The sequence below is a fragment of the Acyrthosiphon pisum genome, chromosome A2 (genome assembly GCF_005508785.2).
Source record: "Acyrthosiphon pisum isolate AL4f chromosome A2, pea_aphid_22Mar2018_4r6ur, whole genome shotgun sequence".
NCBI classification, from domain to species: domain Eukaryota; kingdom Metazoa; phylum Arthropoda; class Insecta; order Hemiptera; family Aphididae; genus Acyrthosiphon; species Acyrthosiphon pisum.
Genome location: NC_042495.1, coordinates 108,093,553 through 108,099,885, shown reverse-complemented (window position 1 = coordinate 108,099,885; position 6,333 = coordinate 108,093,553). Strand labels below are relative to the sequence as shown.

The 6,333-nt window shown below is 34.7% G+C and overlaps 1 non-coding gene across 1 annotated transcript; it reads right to left on the bottom strand.

Moving 5' to 3' along the window:
- Positions 1-6,261: 6,261 nt before the first annotated feature.
- Positions 6,262-6,333, bottom strand: TRNAA-UGC. The gene has a single exon. It is a non-coding gene; the product is annotated as a tRNA-Ala (tRNA).

Below are 6,333 nucleotides of genomic sequence, written 5' to 3'. Positions count from 1 at the left end.
TAAAAACGAAAATATCCCCCGATTTGTTATGCAACACCTCCCCAAGTGGGTCACAGGGTTAAGAAAATTGCATTTTTGTTGCACCGAGTCACCGAGCGGGGTCACTCGCTCGCTGCGCTCGCTCGGACAATTAAAAACGAAAATATCCCCCGATTTGCTATGCAACACCTCCCCAAGTGGGTCACAGGGTTAAGAAATGTTGTATAGTATGTGCAGTGATAACACGTTTTGCGGCACTCGTCGCTGCGCTTATAGTAGTTCTTATCAATACCCAGATGGTCGGGTCTCTTATCAATACCCGGATGGTCGGGTCTCTATACACAGCGATATATCACTATATGCATGATACTACCCCCCTTCTCCAAGAGGAGACATGTGCGGTCTTCACTCCCAGTGGAGTATGACCTAGTTGGAAACCGGATGACGCAATCGGACGACAGCACGGGAAAATGGTGACTGCGTAGAATCACACACATTTTTTGCACTTTGCTATGAATCGAACTGATGACTGCGTGAGTCGTAGTCAACTGTGTGACCACTGCGCCACTCCGGCCCAATTATACCACATGAAAAATTATTCTAAGTGGGCACGACCTGTCAGCCTATATTAGCAAGTACCTACCTATATATTATCATAACATAAGCGTGCGCAGTTCTTCTTGGCAGTGGAGGCAATACCTTAGCTAAGAAGGTCCAGGCTCAATAAGTCCTTTTCGATAATAATATCTTTGGCAATCAAGAAAACGTAATAAAAAATTACAAAGAATATATAATAAAAAAAAAAAAAAGGTGGGCGAGTGCTGTACAGTAGGTTACAAGTGGGTCACTGGGATAGATGTAGTTTGTTCGAACTTGACGCCGCTTTTATTACGTCGTGTGGCAACCGGTCCAAGAGACAGCGCTTCGCGCGGCCCGTGGTCGCCGGGCTCCAGCCAAGTCGCCACTAGCGACCTAAGGTTTGTCTTTGCCGTGTGCTCGTTGCGTGCAGACGGTTTGTGGGTCTTTTCCGTACGCTCTATGAGAGCTGACCATGCGCGTGTCGCGTCCGGCCGTTGTTCTGGCGCCGTTTAGCGACAACCCCGGGTTCGTGTGGTGTGCTGTATCCGCACACGTTCCTATTTTATATTGTTTTCGACGCTGTTTTTATCATTTCTGACGTCGTTGGGACTATCGTCGACCCGTAGTCCGTTGTGTGACTGAAAGGCGTTGCCGCGTGTTAGCCGCCGATTACTTGCGACCGTTATTACTTCGCATCGGATCACCATAGGTAGTCGTCTGATTCCGACGGGCCATAGATCGTATCGCGACCGGCAACACGTATATCGTTCGCCATCGATCTTATTATTGTGTGCGTAAGTCCCGCGTGCGACGCCGCTCAAAGGGCCGTGATTGCATAATATTCGCGTTACGTAATCCGGCCACTCGTCGCTGTCAACAGCCGCCGCGCCCCGCTTCACCTGCGTGTCATCCGTTCACGCCGCCGCCGCTGTTGCAGTCGCCGTCGTCGATACACCACCCCACCGCGGCGCATGTGCCGACCGGTAGGTAACCCATTATTTATTATCATTGTTGCGATTATCGAACATGTTATTATTGTCATATTAGTATTGGCAATTGAAATTGATAAGATGTAACGGGGACGCTTTGTATAATTTATATTATGTTATTTTACATGTTCCACGTTACAGATCCACCCCCCGCCGGCCTGATATTGATAAGCTTTCAATCGCCAATTGTTATATCATTATTGTTTTGCGTTGCGCTCGGAAAGAGACAGGGCCGTATTTAAGATGTTGGCGTCCGTGGGCAACAACATTTTGGCGCCCCGACTTACAATTAAATTTAAAACTACTCGGTAAATAATACTAATTATAGAAATTTGTGTGATCCAATTTAGTATTTAGATAAATAAAATTTAAAAAAAAATAATAAGCAAATACAATGACTGGTAAATACCTAATATTAATTTATTATAATGGGTAAAAAATAACAGAATATAGTAATACGAGTATATATATAAGTACATACAATTTATAACATACTAATAAATATATCAAATATAATTTTTACTTCAACTTTTTTTTTTCTAACTTGTTTTGCTGCAAATGTTTTTATCACATCTGAGTAATTTAAGCTCTTTGTAAGATTAGCTTCTATGTTTAAACTGCAAGACAATTAAGTCTTTCTGAAGACATAGTCGATCTTAAATAACTTTTTATTGACGGAGTGTAGAAAAAGACCTTTCAGTTGAACAGTTGGAGGCCAAATTACACATGTAAATTATGTAAATCATCAATATCTCCAGTGTTGTTGTGTGATACTTAACTACTTGTTTTCTTGAACAATACAACACTCTCAATTTCACTAGCTGCCCTTTCATTTTCTTCATTTTTTTTAAACCAACAAAATGTACAATAAACTTATTGTAAATGTAATATCGACCAAATTAATATTAATTATTTAAAAATGTATTAAATAAATGTATTAATTTAACTTCTAGAACTAGATTATAATACATAAAAAGAATAACTGACAGTTGCTGAAAATGCTTACCTTCTATTTCTTTTCTTGCTTGCAGCTCCATTAATTTTTTTTTTTGAATTCATTATACTATTTATATTATATTAATTATCTATATATAACTATAAGTTTAAGTATAAGTATAATATATAATATGAATGTTATTAATGAAACTTAAGCATAGCAACTAGTAAGTCAGTATTACTGTGGTATTATCAAAACAGCACCATACAGAAGGCAGAACACAGTCTAATTATTGACGACAACCGATACGGTTACAATAACTTAAAGGAACGAATATAAATAAATAAATATTATCAATAAATCAATATTATTATCGTACTATGGGTATGGGTATTATTTTGATCCATAGCACACTGTAAATACTGTGTCTATGGTCTAACCAGTGATATGGGCAATACGGGCGATACGGCTAAAAATAAACAATACCCGCCGTGACCGTGCTCAGAAGTCGGAGGCCGAAGTATATTCCGCGGTTGTAGATTGGGAAACAAATAACAATATTGCACAATTAACTTATATAATAATAATATATAATATTATATTTAAATTATTAATATAATTTATAATTTTTCCGATAACTTTTTTATAGTCTCCGTAAAAATATTGGCGCCCCTTAAGATATTCCAGGTGGGGGGCTATTGCCCCTCCAAACCACCCCCTAAATACGGCCCTGGGAAGAGACGTTTTCCAGGCCAACATACGTACGTTTGTTCACGTACAATATACCTTATTATTACCTATTTAAGAACTATTCATATTTATATTTATTGGTCACCTATCAGGTCCAAAGTTGAACACCATTTCCTTTTATTCAAGTAGTTGCCCGAGCGCCCGGCCAAATGCTGAGGAAATAGCCGGCTGCTCAAACAGTGTTAAATTTGAATTCAATGATATAATATCATTGTATAAGAAAAACGATTCTGAGCAAAGACGGCGGTCAGTCAGTCTATGATATTACTAAGTACATTTGGTGATATTATTGTGAATAAAGTAATTTATATATAACCTATTTACACGGAACCTTGTTTTAAATTGTCAACCCTTAGCTAAAAAAGGTGAGTATTTTATACATTTTTAAGTACAAAATAATTATTTAATTTTAAATTTGATAAATGTTGTCAAAAATCGAACTTTAAATGCTTATAAAAAAATTGTGCCTATGTATTTTTAATATTTTTCAACTGCTATTGTAACAATATATTACAACAAAAACCCTTCGTAAACTAAGTGCAAAAATATCCAAGTAAAAAAAAAATATAAGATCTTTAAATTATATATACTTTGCATTTATTCATGATATCACATCTTTATAGTGCTTAAAGATCTAATATTTTTTTTACTTAGCCTTTTATACACGTAGTTTACGAGGGGTTTTTGTTGTGATATTACTAATTTTTATCGTTATTAAATATTGAGTATTTACTCAAAAATCTATAAGAACAGTTATATTTATGGTAACATTAGCAACACTGATGCGAAGACGACTACAACGACGTCGACGACGGTTACCGTGATTCTGAATTTAATATAAATTTCTATTAAAAAGTTTACGCTTTTTCATTTATAACTTGATTTCTAAGACAATTTTGATGATTTTTACAAAAGCACGTTTTACACAACATTTTTTATGTTTTGGAGTTTACTACGAGTTAAATGATGCATTAGAAAATTAGTTATGTCGTTTAACAAATGTACCTGTATTTTACACAGTTTAAATAGGCAACTCCTGCTTCGATACCTATACTATACACACACCGTCGTGCATTTATTTATTTATTTATTTTTTATTTTTTGGTCGAAAGCTTATATATTTACAACCAATTCAAAAATCCGTATTTTTAAACAGTTTTCGATCGGCGTTTCGTCCGTAGTGTTTGATTTCTTGTTTCGACTACTATTTACCAATCGTAAACTTGTCTCTGACCTCGTATATATATATATATATATATATATATATAATGTTATTATAATGCCAATATTACTAAATTGCTGACTTTATATCATTGGTTTTATTAGACCGATTTTCACATAAACGTTGTAATTTCCCAAATTGTTGAATATAATCTATATAGTCTTTACCATGTAATCGGGAGAACTTCTTGAACTGGTTGCACTATGTGGTTTTATATTATTATACTTTCCTGTTCTCCTATCTATTATTTCTATATAATTGAGTATGTGCATTGCGCCTTTTCGATGGATCCAGGGGCGGACTTGCCATTTTTCCGCCCTTAGGCATACAACACTAGCGTCCTTTACATTGGCGTGCTCCCACGGTTGGGGGTGGGTGGAGGTAATTTTCCATGAAATAAACTATAAAAACTGGATGAAATCTATAAGATTTCTGAGCAGTATGCACTATGCAGGAGACCAGTGGCGTCATTTGGGGGGGGGGGGGCATTTGCATTTATCATTAGCGGGCCGGGTATGGGCTAGTTTTGGGCCTTTATATAGTAGCTAATAGGTAATATATTTAAGTATTCTTTACATATATGTATTAATTATTTAGTTATTATCTCTCAAAAAAATTGGTTACTTACCTGTATGCTTATGATATTAGCCTTTGATACTAACTAGTAAGTATACAATTGAACCCAAACTGCAAGGTTAGGTATTATCTCGGGTATTATAGCTTATGAATTAAAACGTAACTGCGACGGGGCTTCGAGAGCCATTCTCCTTTTTCATGCAAGTTGTATACAAAAAAAAATTAATATCAATTATAAATTTAGGTAAATATAATAAATTATGAAAACCTAAAAAGTAAAAATTAACTAAAAAATTGCGGCCCAATAAATGTTACGCCCTAGGCACGTGCCTTGGTGGCCTATGGGTAAATTCGCCCCTGGGTGGATCTTATGCGAATTTGTTTAATTTACAAGAGAGAGAAAACATTTTTATTGAATTCAAGCGAGCTGCTCTTTATGTGAGTTTCCAATACACAGCATACTAATCAATACATAGATACAACTGATACATAGATACTCTGTGGGGACAGTGTGAAATTTACAGTAATTATTAACAATATAATATAGTAGTTTCGGTTTGTGATGATCTTTATATTTAATAATAAACTATTTAATTAAAATGTATGTATAATAAAACCTAGAGAGACTTATTCTACGAATATAAATGGTAATTTATTATGTATAGCGAGTCCTTCAAAACTGATAGACATATACTTATTATGTTTGTGTGGTACATTCGTTTATTGTACAATATTGTACAATGTTTATTCTACATGTATTTTTTTTTTTTTTTATTTCTGTGACGAATATCATTATTTTAAAATGAAAAGATAGTTATTTATACATATTATGAACTATATTAATACCTACTGGCTACTTATATAGTTTGTCTTTATAGTCTATAGATTTACGCTGATATTAAATCAATAATAAAAACAAAATACCTTGGCTACGCCACTGGCATACGCAGCGGGTAGGCATACCAGGTATTTGACAATTTTATTTTTACCTTTATGACATACACATTTATTATTGAATACTATGCTAATTTTAACATTTGTTTAACAAATATAAATTAAAATTATCGTATTTAGTATTGAACCATATAATACTATACAAATACTATATAGGTAATATAACTATCAATTTACTAAATAAATATTACAAAATATAGTTATACATTTTTTTTATTAGTATATTAATATATTAAATTATAATTCACCACAAAAAAAAATAATAAAAAATATCTTGGAGATGCCGGGGACCGAACCCGGGGCCTTTCGCATGCAAAGCGAACGCTCTACCACTGAGCTACATCCCC